Source organism: Sciurus carolinensis, chromosome 1 (assembly GCF_902686445.1).
Source record: "Sciurus carolinensis chromosome 1, mSciCar1.2, whole genome shotgun sequence".
NCBI classification, from domain to species: Eukaryota; Metazoa; Chordata; class Mammalia; order Rodentia; family Sciuridae; genus Sciurus; species Sciurus carolinensis.
In genome coordinates this window covers 169,415,441-169,427,491 of record NC_062213.1, presented here as the reverse complement: position 1 = coordinate 169,427,491, position 12,051 = coordinate 169,415,441, and the positions used below count along the sequence as shown (strand labels likewise).

Below are 12,051 nucleotides of genomic sequence, written 5' to 3'. Positions count from 1 at the left end.
CCTGAGGATGCATAGTGCCCTATTATGACTTTCTCCCTTCAATGCTGTCGTAGAATGATTCTGTGTAAAAACATTGGAAGAATAACATATGGGAAGACAACTGTACATAAAGCAAAGGACCTAGGTTAAAATTCTAAATCTACTTCTTATTTATTGTGTGATCTTGATCAACTCTCACAGCTTTTTCACCAGCAAAATGAAAATTCTGAACTGGATGATCCAAGTTCTTTTTTCTCACACTGAACAATTTTTTTTCTGTCTGATATTCAAGGCTACAACCTGAACTTTCTTTCCAGTTATTACTTTTTAATGTACTGTATACAAGTTTATTTGCTCAATGATCCCAAAATGTGTCTTCCACTTGCCTACTCCTAGGTTTTTCCTATTATTTTTGCATAGGATTCTCTTAGCATTCTTTCCTACTTGTCCACTGTATAGGTGTGTGAAGATCATATGTAAAAACATAAGTGGAAGTACTTCAGACCTCAGTTCAAACTCTTTCTAAAATTAGCCTTCTATAACCTTCCTCAATCTCAAATTTTTCTTTGCCTCTAAAGCACTTAGTGTCTTCTGACATTCAATCATACCCAATGACATGTAGAAAAATTATCTTTTATTCAACAAGTTCTTAATGGAAGGACCATGATCCCTAGATGGGAGGTGAGTAGGTGAAGACAAAAGGGGAATCTTACAGGTAAAGGTTTACTGTGGGTGGGCCAAGGAACAAAAGTGAACTGAGTGGAAAAGTCACATTACTAGAGATCAAAACTGTTGTCCTACATTTGTACAAGTCTGCCCAAGCCATATCCTGTATAACATTTATGTTACTGGGGAAGAAGTCCTAAGAGAAGCAGCAACACTGCTTCAATGAATGCAGAGGATCAGGGGACTTGCTGTTGAGAACATTCCTCTGAATTAGGAGGAATTTTACTCCAAAATGTTCCCTCCATGTCTCCCAAATAATTTTTACCTGAGACAAGGAAGTTTCTGGAAAAACATGTATCACTGTATGGCAATTTCTTTGGTAAGCAGAAGTCATATAGTTCCTTGGAGAGGTATAAAAGCAAGAGGGATTACAAACCTGTACTCCAAAGTCACACTGCCAGGATTTGAAATCCTGACTCAGGTAGCTAGTATCTGTATGACTTTGGAAAACTCTCCTGTTTTCTCAGAATCTCGATTTCCACCTCTGGAAAATATTCTAAGTCATAAACTGTTGTGAGGGTTTAAAAATGTATGTCTGTTTGCCTTATCTATTTATACTGCCATATAAATCTGGGTGAGTAGATACTACTAAACTTGTTTTAAGTGGAGTACTTAACTAAGTTACTGAGCAACCACAATATGTAAAGAATTCACCAGAGTGCTAGGCATACAGTCAAGGGTGAACACTTTCTGCTATGTTAAAGCTAATGGTTTTCTAGGATCTAAGTGTGAATAGCAAAACATATATCCTACTAGCTCTATTTTATTCTTCCATACCTATTGTTATCATCCGTAAGAATGAACATAGTATAGTGTGCCACACTGTCATTCCACAGACAAGAAAAATGGAGCTCATATTCACCCAAGATCATAGAACTAACAAATAGCACAGTGGAGTCAAAACTAACGTAAGTTGATTCCTAGGTTTTCTTTAATGATTCACTTGATATGTGAACCCAGCCTGGATAGCTTGTTAAACCTTTAATTTGGGGGGTACAAGAACATTGTAAAGCTCAATTATGAAAAAGAAATTAAGTCTTTAGATATCATTAGATTATCAAAACCACAGAAATAGATTTTAAGGCACATAAAAAGAGAAAGAAATAAAGAGAATAACTTATGCTGCAAATGCCTTGTTTGTTTGGTTTTGGTTCTTGGTTAGCTGCTGTAGTCTAGAAATTTGTAAAGAAAAATCTCACTTTAACTTCTCTATACTTCTCAGGCAGGCATTTGAATTATTTTGTTGAGAAAACTAAGTATACTTTAAAAATATTGGTGTCAAAGAAAACGACAATGAATTGTACTTTGAGAAAAGATGTATCAAATCCTTCCTGGTTTCTAATGTGCTCAAATACAACATTGTTCATATATATTATACTGTTTTACATGGGCCAGTCCAGTATACTGAATATCTCTTGAAATAACTGCAAGTTAAACTTGTAAGTATTTTTCTAATTGTGAAAACATCCTTACCCAGAAGAGAATATAATATTTTATATAACAATTGATATTTCACACCACAATGGCTTATCAAAGCAAGAAGCATGAAGAAAACTTGTTACCAAAACTTAAGTAAGAAATTACCTGTTAAAATAAACATATATGGATGTCTTCTGATAATTTATATTTGATGATAATTGTTTTAGTTACTTAATTAGGTTTTATGGAACTATCTCTTAAAAGGTATTCACCAGTTTATATTAACTGGGTGAAAATTCTATCTTGGATGCAGTGTGTTCAGGTTATAAAAGCAGCAGTGCTTATTTTAACTCCCTACAAAGTGTTGTTGAGATAATTACTGCTGACAGCTTTATTCAAGGTTCATTTCACTTTTTCTGCTATTTTTTTCTGGTTAGAAGTTCAACAGAGCCCATGGGAAGCCACACCCCTCACACCTGTTAGGCTTCTTCATGTTACTAAAGGCCAGTATGGACATGTCACTTCAAATTAGTATTGTACCAGGGCACTAACTGTGACAATTACTTATCACAGGTTTAACTTTAAAAAAAAGTTTCTAATTTAACCACAAAACAGTGTCACAAAATGTAATTTAAACCTATAAAAGCAGGTTACATAAAAACATTCAGAGTGCCACAGAATAGGTTCCCAGGGTTGAGTTTTGTGCAGAATCTGAATTATGCAATACCATAGAACTAAATATTTCCTTTAAAACAAAACAAAACCAAAAAGGTAAACAAGGTAGAGCTAGTAATTGTACCTTACCAGCCATCAATGACGATAAGTGGGCCTCTTTAAGTTTTCTTCATTGTGCTTAAATATTTGATTTGTTTTGTCAATTCTTTTGGATCCAGCAACTAATTCAAAAATGCAATTTCCAGCTAAAGCAAAGCAGCTACTTACTTATATCAGCTAGGAAGGAAGCAGTCTTCTAATATGTGTTTTTAAACCATTTGCAAAGCAGAATATTATCATTAGATAGATATTAACCCAAAGAAGAAAAAGGGAAAACCTCACACTCTTAAATGTGTTTCAAGCTAGTTATTACAAGTCTCTGTTTTCGAGTGCAAAATAACCTCAGAATTATGCCACCTCTGAAAAGACCTGGGATGGGTGGAGGTGGTTAATATGGACTGCTGTGAGGCTAATTGTGGATCTTCAGTTAATTACATTGTGCTGATAGGGGATTTAAAAAATAAATAAAATGGTTTCTTGCTCTGTTTTAACTTCAATTTGGACTCAAGAAAACAGAAAGATGAGGGCTAAGCTTTGGGTACCCCATTATTTTTTTTTGCTGTTATTTAGATAAGGGTCCACAAAGTCTGGGAAATATGTCTGCCTCATAACTAAAGCTAATGTGCACTAGCAAAACAATAGTGAACAGATCTGCATTTGCCACAATGTGCATGGTTTGATTCAAAACTGTCCAGCGTTCATTACCTAGTCAGAGCTGACAGGAATTCAATGTCATTTTTAAATTTTTTTTTCTCTCTCTCCCTTCCTCCCTCCCTTCTTCACTCTGTATGTCTCCCTTACACACACACACACACACACACACACACACACACACACACACAAACAAAATGGAGGATGTAAGCCAGAGCAAATGGAAACGGGCTTTGTAATAGAATCTAAAAGTATTAAACACTCATGAAAAGAAAAGGCAAAAACAACACTGAATTGGAAACTCAACAGAATAAATTGTATAAAATCATACCCACTGGTGAATGATATCGGTTCAATAGTAATCTTGGTATAGTAACATAATTTCAATACCTTAAAAGTTTGACAAATTTTAAAACTATGATACACATGAAAGGTGTGTTGGAAATGTAAGGTTTTTCCTCAAGATACCTTTCTTAATTTTCCTGACATTTATAAGGTCACTTATTAACAAAGTTTATAAAGTTAACATAGAAAATACTGATTTTCAAGAGTTCAGGATCTTATGAAAACAAGTCCTTTGCCTTATTCTATAATCAAAATATATTCATGGCAAATCAAAACTAAGTCATAAAGAAACCTCAAGTTGGTTCCTCATTTTAAGTCTGATAAAGAGGTTCTGATTAGTAGAAAAAACTCATATTAGAGAGCTACCATATTAATCAGTGGTGAATTTAGCTCATCATTACCATGGAACCTTCATATATGCAAGGATACATCTCAAGTCTGTTTTGTATGCATGAAGAGTACCAACCAGCCATTTGGCACATGTCTAGTCAATAGTGAGATGCCATTTACCCCACAACACTGTGGAACTCTTTAGAGAGCAAACATAGGAGCTCTGGATATTTTTCCAGCAGCATCTAATTCCTTGGCAAAATTCGGGCAGTTATGCTAACAACTTTGGTCTCGGCATATGGACATAGTGCTACTGAGCATCTCATCTTCCTAGGAAAAATAGAGTCCAAATTAACTATACCAAGTTAAGCACACCAGCAAAAATGGGTACTCTTGAGAAACAAGAAAAAATAATTTCACCTTCCTAATTAATACTGGCTGGACTATCCCGGCCAAGTGATTTTTCTCCTTCTGTTCAACTTCTATAATTCTCTTTGAGAATCTCTAGAATTCCTGGTTTCAACATGGGGGCTGGATGTGTAGCTCAGTGACAGAGCACTCATCTAGTACGATTAAGATCCTGGGTTCAATCCCCAGCACCACACACACACACACACACACACACACACACACACACAATTTTAAAAACAAAGAAAACAATTTAAAGTTGTAGTTTAATAGAATTCCTTGCCAGATGCAGCCTCTCAATCTTGGACTTCCAAGACTCCAGAACCATAGAACCATGAACCAAGTAAATTTCCTCATTAAAACAAACAAACAAAAAACCCTACAAGGTTGATTGTGTCCATGTTCAGATATCCAATTCTGAGGTCCTTCAGTATTATATTCTTATTTTTAGCTATCGAAGAGTTTAATAACAACTTTGCTTAGACGAGTCATACAATAAGTATCTACTGCTTTAATTTTATGGGTACATGGGTACTTTCCCTACTTCTCTTGCCAAGATAAAATACAAAAGACTTTAAATTTTATAGAGAAATACACATAATCTACCTAACTCTACATTCCAGTCTGGACACCACTCCAAAGTAAGATAAATTCTAAAAACTATCATCAGAATTTAAGAAATGGTCTGACCTCTGGACCTAAATGAAAAGTATAAGGCTCAAAATTATTCTTTTCAGATGGCATGCTAAATCCAATTCAGTAGTCAATGATGACTTGAAATTATCAATCAAAATAAGCAAAATAGAGAATACTCAAATTCAATAGAAACATAATTAAACAAGCATTTTTATTTTTTGATACAGGCATACTAGGTTTATTTCCTATTTATTGTTCTGTGTGATTATCTTTACATTATAAAATATTTCTTACCCGTGGATTTCCTGGAAATTAGAATAATTCAAATGTCATTTCAACTTGACTTTGTAAGACATTATGGCTCTAAAATTCATAACAATGCACAACATAATAAAAAGTTTTCATCTTTTATTAGCATAAAGTTATCTAGCAATGTATATTAGACATAAAACACTCTAACACTCTTTAAACATCTCACATAAAAATCATACAACTGGCATGACCTGATAATGATAACTAAAAGTGCTGTAGTCACAGCTGAAGGTGCTCACTAGAGCCATGATATCTCCCTATATCCTAGCTAGTACAAATGATATCTGTGAAGAGTGATGTGTAGTATCACGATAGATTTCTCATTTTTTTCCTCCCGAAAGTTCTACCAACTTTTGTATGTTTCAAGATCGATATATTTAAATGCACCTGATTAAAACTTCTTAGTGAACCAAACTTATCACTACTATGTAGTTACTCTTTTTGCAATTTTGACCTTAAAGTCTATTTTGTTCACTATTAGTACAATTATACCATCCTTTTTTGTGTCTGGTATTGGGGACTGAATGCACAGCTCATGCATGCTGGGCAAGCACTCTACCACTGAGTTACATCCCCAGCCCTCTTTATTTTTTTGCTTTGAGACAAGGTCTCCCTAAATTGCCTAGGATGATCTTAAACTTGCAATCCTCCTTCCTCAGTGTCCTGAGTAGTTAGAATTACAGGCCTGTGCTGACTGGCCTGGTCATTGACATGCTACTTTGACTTCCGACCCGTCTGTCCTTATGCCTCAAAAGAGAGGGAGAGAGGAGATTGGGAGGACAGGGAGTGGGTAAAGGAGGAAGAGGAGGAGGGAGAGAAGGAATCAGGGAGGAGATAAAGAGAATTGGGAGTAGGAAAAGGAGACACTTGCCATTATTTTGGTATTAATTATACTTTTTAGGACTTCCACCAAATAAATGCAAAACCAGTATATAGTCCATCTGTATGCATGTATATATGTTTAATTCTTAGTACTCTGGTTCTTGTATAGACACACTCATCCCAAGAATAATCTTTAACTGTAATAAACAAAAAGCATACCTCAGATCTAATCATATGGTAAAAAAGGATTCTGACACATGGGAAAATAATGCTGTGTTCCCAAGTCAAGCATGTGAGTAAACTCATAGTACATTTATTTATATCAATGAAATTTAGTGTAAAATTAAAGCTGTGATTTCAAACAGGCAGAAATCATTTTTTTACACAAATTATAAGTCCTATTTTTTTTTTAAAGTAGTCAGACTGTAACTTTGGAGCTGAATGAATTTACTGAAAACTGCAGTAAAAGAAAAAAAGAAAAAGGAGCCTGTCTATAAAAATGAAAAGCCGAAAAACATTTTCAAGAAGACTAGGGATAAATCATTTTATACATTGTTTTGATCAACACACTGTAATAACATCAGAATTTTTCTTTCAAAAAGTGAAATTTCTCAGCAAAATGAAAAAGATGATTTGAGTATATAAGTTATATTTTTTAAAGGATATTAGTACAATTGTTATTCAGAGTTCTACAGTATTTGAAATTTACATATTTTAATAGATCCATTCCATTTGCTAAAGAATTATAAATTACAAAACATAGGCAATCAAAGAATTTTAGAGTTAGGGGAAACCTTTGACTTGGGGGGAGGGAGGATGATGCTGGAAAGGGATGGCAAGGACTCCAATATTTATTGGACATTTACTATGTGATACACACTTTAAATTAATCCTCCCAGCTGAGCAAGGTGGTGGCACAAGCCCATAATCCCAGGGCTTGGGAGGCTGAGGAAGGAGGATTGCCAAATTCAAGGCCACCCTCAGCAAAACAGCAAGACTGTCTCAAAAATAAAAAAATAAAAAGGGCTGGAGATGTAGCTAAGGGGTAGAGCATCCCTGGGCTCAAATCCCCAGTAACTTTGAGCTGAAAAACAAAACAAAACAAAACAATGAAACAATAATAAAAAGTTCTCTCTCCTAGTTAATAAATGGGCTTTATGACTTCCCCCTTTAAAGGGTAAGGAAACAAGTCCTCAGAGTATTTACTTATAGTAGGGTTGAGATTTAATTCCAAATTGTTCTGACTCCAGAGTCTACATCCTCTTGGTCATATGAATGAAACTTTTATAGCCATGCAATTCATAGTCATTTTCTTACTTAATCCCAAAGCTGCTAATATGCCCATATGACAGATAAGAAAATCAGGCCTACCAAAATTGGTATGTCTATCTAAGGCTAATTTTATATATTCTACTCATGGTCATATATATATATATTTAACATAAAATTTCTTACTAAGGACATTAAAGTACAGAGGACTTAAACGACTTGCCCAAAATCAAACAGTTGATGAAATTATGGAGAGAGACTACAAACTGGACCTCCTCCACAATCTATCATTTAAGACTCTCAAACACATACATCATGACCACATGATGCAAGAGTCTCCTACTGATATCATATAAACTCTTCCTCTTACTGAGCTGAAATGATACTATGTCACCTATGTGATCTAGGTGACAAACCAAAATAACATTACCCAAACTGGACCCTCTCCAATTTCCTAACACTAAAGTTTTTAGTTGGTATGTTCTGGGGGATGGGGGAGGGAAACTACCATGCTATAGCCAGTCATGGGTAAAGTTTGCTGAGGAAAGAGGTTAAAACAACTTCTTGCTTTGTCTACTAAGGGGGCACTCACCAAGGCTGGTTCCTTGGGCCTTAAGAAACTCTAGGCTGCCATTTTGGACATGAGGGCACTGAAGGGGTAAGTGACAATGTTCTATTCTCTATTAGAGTGGGATGTTCCTTGAGATACTGTGAGGAGGCAGGCAATCTGATATCCCTGGGGAATAACTGTTAGTATATCTGTATATATCTGGAAGCAGAAGTGAGCATAATTGGACACAAATGGAGTTATTTCTACACTCTACCTTAATCCACCAAATTCTCCCCTAGGATCCAGTTTTCTCCTTTATCATCCTAGACTTGGCCAACCACATACTGGACCCTAGTCTCTGCTCCCTAGGACTCCTATTATAATTTGTTTCATACAGTATAACTATATCTTCTTTTATAGCACAATTCTCTTCTCACCAGTCTCCAACTTTACTCAACCTTACCTGTATTGACTCTCATTTCCTTAGAGCCTTAAGTATCAACTAGCTCAATAAATGTACCAAGCTTGAACCAGACTCGTACCAACAGAATAACACTTAAGACTTTGTTAAATTATATTCACTCAAATCATTACATCTGGGGGACAATGTTCCACTTTGTAGTTTAGAAATTTTCAGAAATTTTGGCTTAGATTTAAAAATGCCTCACAGATCAAAGCACAAATGGCACTGTGCTAGTATGGCCAGTCAGAAAGGCCACGCAGTTCTGAGGGAGGCATTTTAGTAGAAAAATCAGAAATGAAGTTGTTGCTCGGATACAACTTTCTAAACTTCTAGTGTTCTTGTCAAAGTCATTTACATCTCTGAACCACAGAACCCCATTATGGAGCTTAGACATTATACTTTAGTTAACTGGAAAACACTGAGCATTTGAAGTGGGGAGCAACATGATGCAAATTCATTTAACAAAGTACTCATATACTATAAGTTCTGGAGACTAGTATGGGGAAAGCAAGAGATGGAGACCTGAAACTGGGACATAAGGAATAAATGATGAGAACTAGAACTACGGAAGGATGAAAGAACTACAGGGGAGACAGGTAAAGGGATGAGAGCTGAACACACAATACATTTTAAAACACTTGTTTGCATGATCACAGTGAACTTAATGACTTATAATCTTTAATACCAAAAGTCCAGCTATTTGGGTATAATGACACCAATTCCTTACATTTCTATAGTATGTTATGCTTTGAGGTGTGTTCTCACATATATAACCTTATTTGAGATTGATGGCAATGTTGGATAGTTTTAAGAATAGGAAAATGAGGTCCATAAAGGTTTATACATTCAGATAATATTTATTAAGCATCTATTATCTGAAGGCATTAAGTATGCCATGGTAAACAAAAATCAACAGCTCCCCTTGTGGAACTTACAGCTTAAAATGGCAAATTATCACTTACGTTAAATAAAAAATCACAACTGTGATCTAATCAATGAAAAAACAATTTCCATGAAAAAATAATTGTTGAAAGAATGAGTATAAATTACACAGGAAAGATTAGGGAGGGGAATGAAAGGTTCAGTGATTGTACATCACATTGTACACTGGGCAGAACAGTGTAGGTAGAGAACAAGACACAGAATATATACAACAACCTAAAGAAGCAAGCAAGAATCAAACTATGCTGGGCCTGGTTGGTGATGTTAAGGAGTGTGGTCTTTATTTGGGATGATTTATGCAGGGGGATTACTTTAGTAGATTCATATTTTTTAAAGAAGAATTATTCTAAATTGCACAGTGGCAGTATTGTAGCCAATGAGGTTTATCTGAGGCACGATTATTGCTAACTGAAAACTTTTCCCAATACCCCATCATGATGACTTACAATATAGTCAGCATTGATAATTTTTGCCAGTCTCTACAGAGACTGAATTTTTTTAAAAAAAGGATTATTCTGATGTAAATGTAGTTTGAAGAGTTCACTGTAAGAAGTAAGAATAGATGATAGTTCAGTTTGGAGGCTCTTATAATAGTAAAGATTCAAGAAGTTGGTAGCTAAATATAGAATGGTGGCAGCAGAAATAGAAATGAATGAATGAAAAATATGTAGGAGCTAAAATTAACAGGAATTGATGATAACTGGACTTAAATCATCAAGAGAAAGAGGTATCAAGTATATTTCCTATCTGGTTTGTGGAGCTGGATAAATGGTGATGACATTTATGAAATTAGTGAACTTTAGAAGAGGATCAGGTATGGCCAAGGAAGAACATGTATTCAATTTTAGATATACTGAATTTAAAGTTCTCTGGGACATATATAGAGAGAGAGATGATAAGAAGGCTATTCAGGAGTTGACATGGGAGGACTAAGAAATATAAATTTGTTCACCATTACTACATGGGTAATAAACTATAGGTGTGGTAAGAATATCCTAAGGAGAACATACTGAGATAAAATGAACTCTTAAAGAAGGCCAATATTTAGTGAATGGATAAAGATGAAGGAGTTCACAAAGGAGACAGAAGGAGAAGGAGCAACGATGAAGCAGGGAGTCAGGTAATGAGGAAAACATTGTGCCCTGATAATCCAGGGAAGTGTTTCAAGGAGTTTCCAACAGGGTCAAATGCTGCTAACAAGTATATAAAATAGCTCTAAATACTTGCCCCATCAATGGAAAAACAATAAAAATGTGGAATATCCACACATAATAATATATAAAGCAGTGACAATGAATGAATTACAGTTACATATAAGAAATTCATTCACAAGCATAATAAGGTTGAACAAAAAGGAAGGAAGGAGGGAGGGAGGGAGGAAAGAGAAAACAGATAAGATAAAAAGTACATACTATAAGATTCCATTTATTAAAGTATAAAACCAGTCAAAACTATCCTATTTTTTTTATCTCTTGGATAATAATGAACTGAGGGGGCTTTCTGTCATGCTGAAATAGTCTCTTGCTTCATCTGCATGCTAGTTACATGGAAATATTTACTTTATGAAAATTCATTAAGCTGTACCTTCATGATTTATATGTTTTTCTAAATGAGTATAATTTAATAAAAAGTATTTTTAAATGCTTCTAAGCTGAGAACAAAGAGGACTAAAAAACACCTACTTGATTTAGCGACATAGCAGTCACTGTACCTGAAGAAAAGCTATTCTGGTGGAGAAAAAATTACAAATAACACTGGATTCTGGAAGAAAATAATGGCTAAAGTTAGGGAGAAATGTTTGGTTTTATTTTCATGGTGTGTGTGTGTGTCTTTTGAGATGAGATATTTTTTACATTTAAATGTGGACAGAATACCTAGAATGAGATTGGTATATTAAAGAAGAGATTATCGAAAACATTGTTCCAGAGAGGAAAAAGGAAGATGGGGTACAGAGTACAGGTGAAAGTATTGATTTTATTCACCTTGAAACAACAGCAAGGCTTCTGAATCTAGTTATCTTCTGGATACAATTATCTATTTTGAAACTGTGAGATTTGGGCTAGTGGCAATATTCTAATGTTCAATGTAAAGGAGCTTCCAAGTTTTAAGTCCCTCTTCGTAGCTTTGGACAAATTTGTAAATAGTTAGCCAAAGTATCATCCTTGTTTAAAATGCTGAAAACATTTAATGTCATTTCTGGAGTTTTATGGATCAATTAATTAATAAGCCCTCAGCTAATAGCTATAGAGAATATATAGAGCTATACAGAAATGATACTACCTTCTTCCTGGATGTCGAAAGCTAGTACAAAAATAAACCTGTCAACTGTCACAAACAATGCAACTAAAATAAAGGAAAAGAGAACTGGGAAACATGGTACATGAAGTGGTCACACTTCAAAGTAAATTAAATAACAAACCTAGTT

At 34.9% G+C, this 12,051-nt stretch overlaps 1 protein-coding gene and 1 non-coding gene across 2 annotated transcripts in view; one reads left to right on the top strand and one right to left on the bottom strand.

Annotated features, from left to right (window-relative positions):
* Nucleotides 1-12,051, bottom strand: part of Faf1 (Fas associated factor 1) — a 459,649-nt gene that overhangs the window by 186,112 nt on the left and 261,486 nt on the right. The gene's annotated exons all lie outside the window — the stretch shown is intronic.
* On the top strand, nt 9,974-10,114 carry LOC124968901 (U4 spliceosomal RNA). Its single transcript, XR_007105882.1, has one exon. It is a non-coding gene; the product is annotated as a U4 spliceosomal RNA (small nuclear RNA).